The sequence below is a fragment of the Papio anubis genome, chromosome 6, assembly GCF_008728515.1.
Source record: "Papio anubis isolate 15944 chromosome 6, Panubis1.0, whole genome shotgun sequence".
Classification (NCBI taxonomy): domain Eukaryota; kingdom Metazoa; phylum Chordata; class Mammalia; order Primates; family Cercopithecidae; genus Papio; species Papio anubis.
In genome coordinates this window covers 38,346,804-38,362,729 of record NC_044981.1, presented here as the reverse complement: position 1 = coordinate 38,362,729, position 15,926 = coordinate 38,346,804, and the positions used below count along the sequence as shown (strand labels likewise).

General features: G+C 43.4%; 1 pseudogene; it reads right to left on the bottom strand.

Moving 5' to 3' along the window:
• Positions 1-1,217: 1,217 nt before the first annotated feature.
• The window catches only part of LOC116275273, a 21,884-nt pseudogene continuing 7,175 nt past the window's right edge, over positions 1,218-15,926 (bottom strand).

Below are 15,926 nucleotides of genomic sequence, written 5' to 3'. Positions count from 1 at the left end.
TCAAAAAAATAACCATCATGCTATATTACACTAGTTGATATTGACAGGGGTAGACAAATTGACCAATGCAATAGAATAGGGAGTCCCAGAAACAGACCCTGAAAGTGAGATGTCATGGGTGAGGGAATTTTTCATATAGCTGGATTATTTTAACCTTATGAGAAATAATTTAATGCCTACTTCACACCACACCCAATGTCACATGAATTAATAATTGACCTGTTTTCTTTCCTTTGCTTTTTTTTAGGTAGTTTTTTATTATTGTTACTATACTTTAAGTTCTAGGGTACATGTACACAATGTGCAGGTTTGTTACATATGTATACATGTGCCAAGTTGGTGTGCTGCACCCATTAACTCGTCATTTACAATAGGTATATCCTAATGCTATCCCTCCCCGCTTCCCCCTCCCCACCATAGGCCCTGGTGTGTGATGTTCCCCTTCTGTGTCCAAGTGATCTCATTGCTCAATTCCCGGCTATGAGTGAGAACATGTGGTGTTTGGTGTTCTGTTCTTGCGATAGTTTGCTGAGAATGATGGTTTCCAGCTGCATCCATGTCCCTACAAAGGACACGAACTCATCCGTTTTTATGGCTGCATAGTATTCCATGGTATATGTGCCACATTTCTTCCCTCAATTTGTCACTTTGATGGACATTTTGGGTTGATTCCAATTATGTGAATGAACAAATAAACATAGGTGTGCATGAATAATTCACCTGTTTTCTACTGAGGGGTTTAAGAAGCTTTATTTTTTTGAGCTGGGGTTAAAGAAAAACCTACAAAACACTGCAAATATTGACTATGAAGGAAAATTAATAAACTTCATTAAAATTCACTCTATAGTTATCAAAAGCTAAGAAATTATGAATTGATATTTTTGTAATATATACTCAAAAAATAGTTTTCAGAATATGCAAAGAAGTCCTACAAATAAGTAGCAAATGGACAAAAGACATAAATGGGCATTTTACTGAAGGTGAAAAACCAATAAAATGAGATTTTTATTGGTGATAAAATCACCATCATTGTGATCTTGACTTGCATTTTGATATCCATTCAACTGGCAAAAACTTTTAAAGTCTGATAATGCCAAGAGTTGGGAAAGCTGTGATTCTATGAATTTCTTACATCTTACAGAACATTAACTGAGAAGATAACATTAATACCATAACTGATGGAAATGCTTCATATACATATATATATACACACACATATATATACAGGAGAACTGTTAGATTATAAAGTGTTTTAATATTCAGTTTGAGGACATGCCACCAAATTCTTTTCCAAATATATCTGATCTCCTCTCTTCTCGTCAAATGTACAACCTAGCCCCTTTTGCTTAGGTGGAGCCATAGATCTAGTTGTGACCAATGAGTTGGGAGTAGAAGTGACACGTTTCTTCCATGCCAGGGCACTGAAATGTTGACTCCAGATTCTTCAGAACTTTTTCCCTCTGGCAGCTACTGTCACCCTTTCAGACAGTGACTGTTCTGTCAGCCTAGGTCCTTGATTCCGTATAATACATTCTTTCCTGTTGAATACAAAGGACATAGAGCAAAAGTGAGAAATAAGTCTTTGTAGATTTAAGCTGCTGAGATTTTGAGGGTTGCTTTTTACTACAGAATACCATGACCTATTCTGACTGATGCATACACAATAGAAGACATGGACAAGGCTGTTTTATAGCACCAGTGTTCACAATGGCTTTGGAAACAACCCAAATACCTGTCCCCTGAAGGAGGATGACTAAACTGCAGTATATTTACTCAGTAGGTTATTCAGTCGTCAGAGTAAAATAACTACAGTGACACGTAACAATACATATGAGCGTTAGCAATATAAAGTGAAAGTAAATCCAAAAGTTAATTTATAAATATAATATATATTTTCATATATATAACAAGATGCACTTTTTAGAAAATTAAAATTCAAATACTCTCTAAGAATACATATAGGCATCATAAAATTATATAAAAAAGCAGAAAAATGATAACCACAAGTTTCAGAATGGTAGTTACCTGAGGTAGGAAGAGTCAAGGGCATAGGATGAAAACTGCATTGTTATGTGTAAGCTGTTATCAAGATCTCGATTTTTGAGGAGTAGCAGAAGCATTTTATAAGTATGATATAATTAAAAATAGCTAAATGGCAGTTTATTCACGATTGAATGCTTGATGAACTAGAATCATAGCTAATTCATATTCTAAATCTGTGTACCTGAGATTGTTACACATAATGACAGAACTGGTCCTATTGTCGCTATCTTTGCAGAAAGAGGAGCATATATGTGGATGGGTTCTCAGTCACCCAAGGTTCAGTTAGAATACAAGTGTGCACCCTTTACCAGCATTAAGTTTTGAGAGAAGGGTGACTTGTGACCGAAAGGATCTCTTTTTGATAGGATCCAAATCTGCCTGAACATTCATGTATCATATTTCTTCTATAAGGTTCTTAGTGATATAAATTCTTAGTTAAAGGCTGAGCAGGAGGTAATTTCTGCATGAAACAGGAAAATTCATGATGTAGTAATTACTTGATGACCATCCTACTCCTTTGTTCCTATTCTGCCAGGCATTGCTCCAAAGACTGGGGATGGGAATGGTACACGAGTATTCTCAAGGCCGGGAAATCTGTTTGTTGAGATGTGCAGGCAAACAAAATGGGTGTTATGGGAAGTAAAGGAAGGTCACTAATCCAGACTGCTAATGGGAGGAGAGGTGACCCCACCACCACCACAGCTGAGGCCTAAGGTACAAATAAGATCTATCCAGGTAAAAGGTTGGCATGATGGGGGGATTAAGGGTGGAAGACAAAAAGAGGGGTATCTCAGGCAGAAAGCAGTATGCAGCTTGAGGTTGCAGCAACAACCTCGAGGAGGTTTTGGTCAACTCTAAAGTTTAGTCTGGCTGGACAGAAAAGAACAAAAGGGAGAATGACCAGAGGAAATCTGAGAATAAACAGATTATGCAGGGCCTGGCATGAGTTGGATTTTAACCAGAGGGCAGTTAGTCACACTGTGTGTGGATCAGAGGTGTGATGTCAGATTTGCATTTCAGAAAAGTGACTCTGTGCTGCTGTGTGAAGGAGATACTTAGAGGGTGGATGAGGGTTCCCACAGGAAACAGCATACTTATGGGGTTCGATTGAAGAAATTTAGGGAAGAGCTACTTCTCTAAGTGTAGGCAGATCAAGCCAACCACAAAGGGGACAGTAGCACCCAGGAAGTGGCAAGAACAGAGCCTTTACCACACCAAGACCAGAGGGTCAAGGTAGCACAGCTGTGTACCAGGGCTTGGTGGGACCTGGAGACAGGAATGTGGCCACCGAACAAGCTGTGGCTCTTGAGGAATGACACTGTCAAAACCATTCACGGAAGGAAGAGGGAGGGATACCCCAACTGCCACGTCCTTCTAACCTCTGATTTCCTGCCCTTGCCTCCCACTGGCCTAACCCAACAGGAGACTGATGGCACAGTAGCCCAGGTGATGCAATCTGTAAAGGTCAGCCTCCTGGACATAGAAGGATGTAGAGGAGAAAACGTGCACAGGAGGTTTATTATGGACTGCATGTTTGCATCCTCCACTCCCCAATTTATGTTGAAGCCCTAATCCCCAATGTGATGGTATTTGTAGGTAACTGGATTTAGATGAGGTCATGACGGTGGAACCCGTGATGAGATTATTATCCTTAGAACAACAGAGACTAGTCTCTTCCACCCATATGAGGAAAAAGCAACTTTGTAAGTTACGAATAGGACCCTCACCAGGAAGAGAATCTGCTAGCACCCTGACTTTGGACTTCCCAGCCTCCAGAAATGAGACATAAATGTCCATCGTTTAAGCTACCCAGCCTATAGTATGTTGTTATGCCAGCTCAAGCTGACTAAGACAAATCTCTAGTGGTAATTCCAGCATTATGGTGGGCTGAACAGGGAGATGGCATAGCAAAGAATTGGGAAGATTTGAATGAGACTCAGTAAGTCCATCCAACTAGAGGACTTGTTTCCAAGGGGTGATGACCACAGAAGAACTACAGACATGGTCCACAGAAGGGACCTCTTTTCCCCCTCCATGTGGGAATAAGAGAGCTCAGGAATATCTACCACCCTTTAGCACCCTCACTCCTCCTTAGGAGAGTAATGGTTAATGCAGTAGGTTAGAATCTGACATTCACAGGCCATGCTTCTCTGGTGGATAGGTACACATGTCAGTGCTCTTAGGCAGAATGGCTTTCCCTCACTCTCTTCTTTACAACCAGCATCCACATCCTATGATGGCCTTGACCATGGGTAGAACTAATCAGCTGAGCCAGGGTCCCTCATATGCTCTGGCTGTATATCTCACCCAGTGATCCTGGGCATGTGCTTCTGCTCTGTAGGCCAGATCTCCCCTCTAAGGGTGTAATGTTAGACTTGCAGGGTTGTAGGAGGGGAGGGAGGATGTTTGGGAATTTGATCATGGTTTAGACCCAAGTCACATTTTTCAGGCCACCACCCTCAACAATAAAGTTTATAGCTTGATCTCGACTGAGATGTCCCTGGTGTCCCTTTCAATTAGTTGTGACATAAGACAGGAAATACAATGAATATCTCCAAAGACCCCACCTGTGGGTTGTCCACATATGTTATGTGATACCAGAGTCATATCGGCTTCTGACTGAACCTCCCAGAGGTTGAACATTTATTCAACTAGCAAATGTTCACTAATGTCCCGCACAACAGGTAAGATTTCTAAATGGTAGCTGGGAAGCTGTCTTTTTATCCGAAAAGAAGAGCTACATGACTGGGGGCTGCCATTCTTTTCACAAAGTGGATCAAAGGGAAATGGTTGTGCTCCAAATCAGAGGTGTGTGGTTACCACATTATATATGACTAGAATCATAAAAGCAGCTGAGTGTTCAATATATATTTGTGTGTGTAATCACTTGGATATGCCAAGTTTACTTTATGCCTGTTTTCTTTACTGCAATAGAGAGGATCTAATACAGGCCTCTATAGGGTATGGAACAGCATGGGCCCAGAGGAAGGTCAACAAATAATGTAGACCAGAAAGGAGAAAAGAGTCCAGTAAGGGATGCAGCAATTGATGATACAAAGTTCATGCCATGCATCTGTAGCTTGAAATGTTTGTAAACTTAGCTTGATATAATAGCCTACCAGCCACTTTAAATTTATCCATGCCTACTTGTCCCAGAAATGATTGAGTATCCATATCATAAATTATTTGCAATTTGTAGCAACCATTCTCTTTATAAAGCCTAAAGATCAAGAACCCCTTTGAGTATTATTGACAATTAAAGATGTTTAGTTCAGGTATCTCAGCACCAGAACCTTCTCTGTAATGAAAGATGTGTATTTCTACCCAAGAGCATCACATTTAGATATTCAGAAGTAGCTGATTTATAAACACCGGGGATTAGTTACAAGAAGCTAGCAATCCCAATGCTTTTGTTTTAGCATCTTTTTGTGAAGGAACTCAGACTAAGATCTGAGTGCACGTAGTTTATTTTGGGTGTGATCGCAGGAAACTGGTTGGGGAGTGAGACAAAGGAAGCAGCCAACAAAGGCTACCTTACTCACCACTGTGGCTCCTGGAGCTTAATCCTGTTGAAGGATTCTGGGAGCCACAGTAGGAAACAAGCCTCAGAGTTATGCCACACACGAGGCAAGGGAGTCAACACCAACTCCCATCAGTCAATAGTTGAGGACTCCTAGTGTATGTGTGAATCCACTGTTGGTGGATAGAGGAAGTCCTCAGGCTTAGAAGCAGGTGCTGGTGAACGGGAGTCAGGCCAGCATGCCCTGAAATGGAAGGGGCTGACAGAGTCTGGGCAGGGTACCAGCAGTGTCTGCTACATGCAACCACAGACCTTTGGCCCTCTCTACCATTATTTAGAGGGCCTGGATGGAATGAGTGCCCTGGATGACACAGAAGGGCACTGGGTGATTATATTGGACCAGACCAGCAGGAGGACATAACCCACTGAGTATCCTGATATGAGTCAAGGACACTGCACTGGAGACTTTACAGCAAGACGTTCCTGAGCACCTTACTTATATTCCAATGTAAGAACCCAGGGTTATCAAGAAACAGGAAGCTAGAGCCCTAAATACTCTGGTCTGACCCTGGTCTCCCGTGGTCATGTCTAAATGGTTCAGATCTGAGTGTCTCTTTTACAGGGGATTTCATGTGTTTGGAAGGATTCTTTCTCCTAAGCCTGTTGTCTTAAAAGTGCCCTGATTTCTCAAGCAAATCTCAATCCATAATACTAGGAAGGAAGGTCCTCTTGGCTCCTTATGCACTTCGCCCTCCCAGTTTCCCAATGCTGGATCCTAATCTAGAGAATCTGTTCCTTATGTTGCAAGTTAAGTGAAACCAAACTTAAAAGAATGCCCAAAGATTGACATCCAAACAATGCTTCTCAAATTGTGGTTCTGAGATCCCCTGCCCCAAGAGCTGGAGGAACTTGTTTAAAAGGTGGATTTGGGGACTCCATTCCACACCCATTGAATCTGAATCTGAGTCTCTGAGAAGATAGCTGCACCTATTTTTTTTTAAAGAAATTCCATTTATTTTTGGCTATTGGGGCAATGTCATCTTTTCAATATGAAGAAAAGCAAGTTTAACACATAGAAATCTCAAACGTAGGATAGAATAAAACCAAGTGTAGGGGCAGGAGAAGCAACAGCAGAAAGAAGATATGAGATGTTGCAGAAAAGATGGAGGAGGGTTCCCCTCTCCTCTGGGGATTGACTCAAAGGCTGATATGGCAGTATATACCACTACATAGTCAGGGATGTTAATTCCTTTTCAGGGGTAAGAAAAGGTGGGGATTAGGACATTTCTGGAAGCTTAGCGACCAAAGATGGTCTCTTGTCCCCACCTGATCCCCTTTCTCTAATCTGAGATGTGCTTGAAGAGCTCCTGGATGGCCATGTTGTTCCCAATACAAACAGCAGAAGTTTTCAGGCCACGAGATGGGATGTCATGTACTGTGTTTTTGATGTTGTTGGAGACTCATTCCACAATATAGCTGCTGCTGTTTTTTGCAGATTAAGCATTTTCTCATTGACCTCCTTCATGGACATCTGACCACTGAAGATGGCAGCCATGGGAAAGTATCATCCATGGCGGGGTTCACAGGCAGTCATCATGTTCTTGCCATTGAAGATCTGCTGGGTAAACTCAGGCGTTGATAGAGCTTGATACTACTGGCTTCCATGGCTGGTGAGAGGGGAAGAGCTAGGCATAAAGAAATGGAGATGTGGGAAAGGGACCATGTTGACTGCCAACTTGCAGAGGTCAGCATTCAGCTGTACAGGGAAGCAAAGGCAGGTGGTGACACTGTTCATGGTGGCTGAGATGAGGGGGATCATATCCCTGTAGGTTGGTGTGGTCTGCTTCAGAGTGCGGGAGCAGATGTTATAGAGGGCTTCGTTGTCAATGTAAAATGTGCTGTGTGAATTTTCTCTCAACTAGACAGAGTGTGATATTATAGGGTTCAACCACGGTGTCATTTTGGGTGAAGGCACAACACTGAAGATGTTCACAATGCAATCAGGGTACTCTTCTCAGATCTTGCTGATGAGAGTGTCCATTCCAGAGCCTGGGCGCCCACTCAGCGAGTGGGTCACCTAGAAGACTTGCAGGCAGTCACAGTTCTCTGCCTCCTTCCATAGTGAAATAGAGAAAGAAAAGAAAATTATGATTACCTAAAATTGCTGTTTAAGCTGAAATAGGCTTTTGGTAACCACACCGCCCCTCCCTGCAACCCCCAAATGTTGAGGCTAAGAAAGAATATTAACTGCTTCACTGTGAAACATTAACCATGTCTCTGCTCTGCATATTTTGTAAGTTCTGTAAGTTCCTGTTTTTCTTGCCGCGTAGCACAGGTAACAAGACAGATAAGCGCGGCCTGCAAACATGTTTTCTAAGATGTAAGACCTGTCACATGATTAACTGTTTTTGTTTGGGCCTCTGTAAGCCCAATTCCTGCTTCACCTTTTTCCCGCCTCAAGATACTTAAAAGGGCCTGTCCCTCTCTGTTCAGGGCTCAGACTTCCTGGATGCAAGTCCACTGAGCCAGTGTACACCTTAATCCTCCTGTAACCCTATTGGTCTCTCTAGTTCTGATTTCCCAGTACATTTTCTGGGGGCTCATCCGGGATTGGAGATGGCAAATTTTGTCTCCTTTGCCTGTGGGACTGGAGCCCGGGCTGGGGCAGACCCAAGACCCTAGGCACCAACGGGAAAACTTCAGCCCAGAGAGATCAACTCTCCCATGTCCCGGTGCCCTTCCCTGATAGTGCAACAGAACCAGAAAAGGGGCTGCAGGATGATTCCAGGAGCAGTGCGCATTCTTCAGAACCACACTAAGGTTTGGGGCCCCAAGACGGGACCCCTCGCATAAACACAGAAGGGGGGAGACTGATTGCCTCCCAGGGTTTAACTACTAGTTTGACATAGAGGGGCTGAGAGTGGAGAGGATGGCTCACTGATTCGGATGAAGCTTACACCCCCACTGACACACGACATGAGAGAGGCTTGCTAAGGTGGCTTAGGAAAGGAAACAAAAACTGAAGGTGGTGACAGTGGCTTGCCACCCCAATTAAGGAACAGGTACTGGGAGCGAGGAGGTGTGTGAAAGTGTGTGAAAGAGACAGTTCCAGGAGGGACCATTGCGGGGCATGATGTGGGGAGGCACAGATCTTAGTGTTGACTGTGTGCTCCGAAGCAAGTGTGTGACTGAGCAGGCCTAGGCAGATCTGCATATGGCTGAAAGGAGCTGCCTTATGACTGCAGCAGTCGTAACAGGAATAATGTACTGTCCTAGCTAAGTGGTGCCTGAAACTCCCATAATAGGAACCGGTCTGGTCAGTCTGACACAAAGGGCTGAGTGACTACGCATCATAAAGGGAGGAATGGGAGGAAATTGTCAACCTACTCCATTGGAGTGCATGTCAAAGAATTTTAAGAAAGGTTTTGGAGGAGATTATGGAGTTAAAGTGACCCCCCAGTGGTTGAGAACTCTCTGTGAATTAGAATGGCCTTTTAATGCAGGTGGCCAGCTGAAGGAACAATAGATAGGGAAGCAGTTGGCCATGTATTTCGGGTGGTAAGTGGAGTCGAGGATAGCCTTGGCATCCAGATCAATTTACATACATTGACTCCTGATTAAATGTGGTCCAGACTCGCCCCAAATGGCTATAGCCTTTTTTGGCAAACTATTGTAAAGCCTTAGTGGCCCAGGTGATATCATCTTCAGGTGATAGAAAAGCCAATTATGCCAGGGACCTCAGAAGAAAAGAAAAAGTAACAGGAGAGCCAGGAAAAGCCAGTCCTACAAGCACCTCCAGAGGAAAGAGGTTCCTCCCGTTATTTTCTAATACACCTGCCCTTGTCAGGGCTAGGACAGGGTACAGAGCAAATGGCCCTTGAGGAATCGAGCTCAGAGGAAAGCAACTCTCCAGCATCACCTCACAGGGGAGAGCCTGAATCCCTGCCCGTGAAAGCTAAGGAGGGAAAACAAGGTGATGTAGCAAGCCACCTCCAGTCTAGCCACACCCGAGTCTTACAAATGCCCCTCTGTGAGACTTGAGCACAAACTTATAATGAGCAAGGCCAGGTTGGGGGAGGGCAGTGGATTTTCATCTACCAGCCCTTCTCTATGACAGACCACCTAAATTGGAAACAACATACTTCCTCCCATTTGGAGATGCCCCAGGCTCTCATAGACTTGATGAGGTCCATTTTGCTGACTCATAACCCCACCTGGCCAGACTGCCAGCAGCTCCTTCTGACACTGCTTAATACAGAAGAGCACTGGAGAGTGACACAAGCAGCTCTCTGGTGGTTAGAGAACAATGTGCCAGGTGGCACAAATGATGTCCTGCATTATGCCCGGGAGCTGTTCCCCGAGACAGATCCTAACTGGGAACCAAACGAGGCAGGGGAGCTCCAACACCTGCAAGGGTACTGAGAAGCACTGTTAAATGGAATAAAAGCAGGTGGGAAGAAGGCCATGACAATAGGAAAGATTTCAGAGGCCCTACAAAAGGCTAATGAAAGCCAAAGTCAGTTCTACAAGAGGCTCTGTGAGGCATACTGGCTCTATACTCTATTTGATCTGGAGGCTGTTAAAAATCAGCACATGGTGAATACCTCATTTGTTGGCCAGGCACAAGGTGACATTAAGCAAAAGCTTCAAAAATGGGAAGGTTTCACAGCCATAAATGCTACTGAGCTCTTATAGAGGTGGCTACCAAGGTGTATGTCAACTGTGAGCAACAAGAAAAGAAGGAATCTGAGCAGAGGATTAAGAAAAAGGTCAAGCTATTGGTGGCAGCCCTGGTTGAGAGACTGGCATAATGAGGGGACGCAGTCGTGGTCATGTAAGAGGTCAGGCTAGACCAAGATTTGAAGGCCAGATTAGGCTGGAGAGGAATCAATGTGCACTATGCAAAAAGGACACTGGAAGGATGAATGTCCACAGAAAGATAGAGGAAATAGCTGTGACCAGGGAATATGGCTAGAGCCACCAGCTGCCAGCCATTGTGTTCTAAAACCAGACGCTCACCTGATAAGCCTAGCAAAGGCTGCAGGCTATGAGGACTGAGGCAGACCAGGCTCCATCTCTTCAGGCCCCAGGAGCCTATGGTCTTAGTAGAGGCAGGGACCAATGGATGGACTTTATGGTAGATACAGGAGCTGAATACTCGGTAGTGACCCAACCTGTAGGGCCACTATCCAAGAATTATACAACTATTATTGGGGCAACTGGAATCTCTGAAAAAGAGGCCTTTCTGTCTGTCCAGGAGGTGTGTTATTGGAGGATGGGAAGTCAGCGTAAGTTTTCTGTACCTCCCACACTGCTCAGTCCCCTTGCTAGAAACAGACTTACTCCAAAAGCTACAGGCACAAATTTCCTTCGGGCCACAAGGAATCATATCCTTAAACTTCAGTCAGCCAAAGGCTATGGTGTTAACCCTCACACTCCCAAAGGCCAAGGAGTGGAGACTCTATGCAGAAGTACCACTTAAGCCAAGACTGCCAGAACCTCTTGAAATATATGGGCGAATTACTAAAATACCTGGAGTGTGGGCAAGGGACAACCCACCAGGGCTGGCTATACATCAGGCACTAGTCCTAGTAGAGCTAAAACTGGAAGCCTCCCCAGTACGAGTTCACCAATACCCAATTTTCATAGAAGCCATCTGAGGTGTTCAAAAGCATATAGACCAGCGTTTCAAGCATGGAATCATAGTTAAATGCAGGTCACCTTGGAACATTCCTTCATTGCCAGTTCAGAAGCCGTCTGGTAAATACAAGCCAGTCCAGAATTTGCGTGCTATAAACTGGGTTATGGAGACAATCCACCCAGTGGTGCCCAACCCATACACCTTAATGGGACAAACACCAGGTAGTACAACCTGGCTTATTTGCTTAGACCTAAAAAATACATTCTTTTGTCTCTAGCTGGCACCAATAAGCCAGCCTATGTTTATATTTCACTGGGATGAAACACAGCACACTCGGACAAGGCTCCCACAGGGGTTCAAGAATTCCCCTCCAATCTTTGAAGTGCTGGCATCACATCTCAGAACTTTTGACCCAACTAATGACAAATGCATCCTGCTGCAGTGCATAGACAATCTACTTGCAGCCCCTACTTGGGTGGACTGCCTACAGGGCACTAAGAAGCTCCTCCGCCTTTTGTGCCTTTTGTGGAAAGCAGAATATAACGTATCTAAGAAAAAGGCACAGATCTGTTCAGAAGGAGTCAAATATATAGATTTTGAAATAAGTCATGGGAAACATGAACTTGACAGTGAACGAAAGTGGGGCTGTGTGGTCACTTCTCACCCCAACCACCCGGCGTCAAATAAGTTTTTAACAGCAGCAGGTTTTTGCCGCATTTGGATTCCAAACTTCTCACTTATGGCAAAACCCCTATATGAAGCCACAAAGAGGGGAAAAAGGGAGTCCCTCCTTTGGGAGGCTGACCAATAAACCTTTTAAGAAAATCAAAAAGGCCTGGTTTCAGTCCCCAGGGTTGGGACTGCCAGATCAAACCAAGGGCTTCTTTCTGTATGTCCATGAATGGAAAGGAATGGCTATAGGGGTCCTAACTCAAATTATGGGGTCGTGGCATCGACCTGTGGCATACTTATCTAAACAACTAGACCTGTTGGCACTAGGCTGGCTTCCTTGTTTCAAAGCGTTAGCCGCCACAGCTCTGGTGTCACAAGAGGCTAACCAATTGGCCATAGGACAAAAATTGATTATTCAAGTGGCACACACAGTTACCACCTTAATGGATCAGAGAACATCATTAGCTATCATCAAACCCAAGAATGACTAGATATCAAGGACTCTTGTGTGAAAATCCTCACATCATTATAGAGACTGTAAATACACTAAACCTAGCTACTCTTCTGCCCATAGACCAAAACACCCCCTACCTCAGTATTACTGTGTGGACGTAGTAGATGAGGTGTTCTCCAGCTGAAGGGACTTAGACCACCTCCTTCGTGGCCCAGATGCTGAGTACTTCATGGATGGAAGCAGATTTGTCTCAGACAGGGTCTGTTGAGCTGGGTATACAGTACTGACATGGGATTCCATGGTAGAGGCACAGTCTCTACCCACCAGGACTTCAGCTCAAAATGCAGAACTGATGGCTCTAACAATGGTCCTGTCAGCCAAAGGAAAGTGGTCAATATTTTTACTGACTCTATGCCTTTGCCACATTACATGCCCATGGAGCCATATATTTTTTAAAAGCATAACATCAAAAGACACAAACATAAAGGGTATAGATATAGGAGACAGAAAAAATAATGAATGGTCTCCTGAGAGAATGAAGTACCATGGCCCAGCCACCTGGGCAGAGGATGAAACATGGGGGTATCATACCTCCATTTATGTGATAAATTGTATCATATGGTTACAGGCTGTTCTTGAAGTTATAACCAATGAAACGTCAAGGGCCTTGAATTTGCTGGCCGTGCAAGCCACACAGATGAGAAATGCCCTTTATCAAAATAGGTTAGCACTAAACTACCTCCTGGCCTCAGAAGGAGGAGTATGTGGGAAGTTTAACTTAACAAATTGCTGTCTAGAAATTGATGATAATGGACAAGCTGTCATGGAAATCACTGCTAGGATGCAGAAATTAGCTCATGTTTCAGTTCAAACCTGGAAAGGTTGGTCTCCAGACTCCCTTTTCAGAGGATGGTTTTCATCTTTCAATGGATTTAAAACCTTAATAGGAGGGTTTATGCTTATCCTTGGCAGATGCTTAGTACTCCCTTGTCTTCAGCCTCTTCTATTCAGGAGTATACAGTCAACTGTAGAAGCAATTGTGGCCAGACATACTACCACCCAAATAATGGCCTTAACTAAATATCAGCCTCTACCCAAGGAAAAATATGTGCCAACCCAGGAAGAAACAAATGATAGTGGTGCCTTCTATTAAAATCCATCTATAAAAGGCACCAAAGAGGGGAATGAAAGAAAATTATTATGATTACCTAAAATTGCTGTTTAAAGTTAGGCTGAAACAGGCTTTTGTTAGCCAGCCCCCCCATGCCTCCCCCCCCCGCCCCCACCCCCTCACCAACCAAAGTTTAAGTTAAAGAATATTAACTGCCTCTCTCTGAAACATTAACCATATCTCTGCTTTGCTTATTTTGTAAGTTCTGTAAGTTCCTGTTTTTGTTACTGAGCAGCTGCAAGGTCACAAGGCAGACAAGCACGAGCTGCAAAACATGTTTACCTTTTCTAAGATAGAAGACCTGTCACATGATTAACTACTTTTGTTCTTGCTTCTGTAAGTCCACTTCCTGCTTCACATTTTTCTCAACTCAAGACACTTAAAAGGGTCTGTCTGTCTTTGCTCGGGGCTCAGACTTTCTGGATGCAAGTCCTCTGAGTCATTGTACACCTTAATAAATCCTCCTGTAACCCTTTCTATCTCTCCAGTTCTGATTTCCCACTACAGTACCACATCCAGGATGGAATCAACCAGCTAAGCCCCTTCTGTGTAGTGGCCTTTGGCCCAGTTGTTGCCAGCCCCAGACTGCCCAGAAACAAAGTTGTCTCATCTAAAGATCTGGCCAAAAGGACCTAAGCAAACAGAGTCCATGGTCCCAGGTTCTAGATCCACCAGGATGGCATGAGGAACATACTTTACACCTGTGGCTTCATTGTAGTGCACAGAGATGCGGTCCAGCTGCAGATTGCTGTCCCCATGGTAGGTGCTGGTGGGGTTGATGCCATGTTCATCACTGATCACTTCGCAGAATTTGGCACTGATCTAGTTGCCACAGTGACTGGCCTGGATATGCACGATTTCCCTCATGGCTAAAATTTAATTTTTTTGTTCACCTCAAGGTATCTATGGGGCAAGAAAACATGTAATTTTTTTTTCTCTGTTGGTCACAGGATAGAGGGCTGGAATGTGCCACAGAGGCTGGAGCCAGCAAGGTGTGAACACGGCAGAGGAAGGTTGAGAGGAAGAAAGCAGCTACACCTTTAAGAAGCAACCTAGATGATTTTAATACATGACCTAGACTCGTGGTTCTCAAATTTTGCTACACATTTGAATCACCTGGAGCACTCCAACTCCCAACGTTCAGGTCACACCCAAAGCCAATTAAACCTTCTGGTTAATGTCCAGATCTCACTCCTGGATTTTGGCTTAAGACTCCCCAGGTGATTTCAGTGTTCAGCCAACTTTGAGAACTAGTGACCTGACCTATAGCTAGTAAAGATAAAGCAGTTACATGATTGACTTTGAGAACCTGGGTTTTCTCAGACATTAAAGAATTTTTGAAAAACAGACCCTTCTTTCCTTCTGGCCTTAAATCTTATTTAAGATTTTCAATTTATAGGTGAGGAAGCTGAGTCCTAAAAGGTAAAACTGAAGTGGCTAAACAGCTAATTAAATTGATATTTCTTTTTTTATTCAATATAATAAGTGTTCTTAAGTTTAGTTCCAATATTCAGTGTTTAAGTCATTGTCAGATGGAAAATCAGTTTTGTGTTACCCTAATATTCCAGGCATCTCCAGTGCATGATTTTAAAAGTATTTTTAGGCCAGGCATGGTGGCTCATTAGCCAGGCGTGGCCATGCATGCTTATAATGCCAGCTACTTGGGAGGCTGAGGCAGAATAATTGCTTAAATGCAGGAGGTGGAAGTTGCAGTGAGCCAAGATAGCACCACTGTACTCCAGCCTGAGTGACAGAGCAAGACTGTCTCAAAAAAGAGTATTTTTATGACTTTACTCTTGTACATTTTTCTCAATTTCTAAAAACATTTTAATATTTCAACGTCCTGACTAATCTCCTTAAACAATAACAGTAGAACTTTTGGCAAAAATTTGAAAAGACATATATAAAATCCACAAATAAGAGTTAAGTCCTCCAAACCATATAATCATAAAGTCACAGGCTTTTAATAATGAGCAAAATAAACACATACAAAATTTTGCATATACATACATAGTACAAGGCTGAAGTATATTGACATTTATCTCAACATTTGCAAGTATATAAAATATTGGAAGCCCTGGCCAGGGCAATCAGGCAAGATAAAAGGCATCCAAATGTAATAGGAAGAGAGGACATCAAACTATCCCCATATGCAGATGATATTCTGTATCTAGAAAACCCCACAGTCTCAGCCCAAAAGCTCCTTGAGCACATAAACAACTTTAAAGTGTTGGAATACAACATCAATGTACAGAAATCAGTAGCATTCAGTTACCCTAACAGCACCCAAGCCAAGAGCCAAATCAGGAATGAAATCCTTTTGATGACTGCTACAAGGAGAATAAAATACCTAGGAATATAGCTAGCCAGGGAAGTGAAAGATCTCTATAATGAGAACCATGAAACACTGTTCAAAGAAATCAGA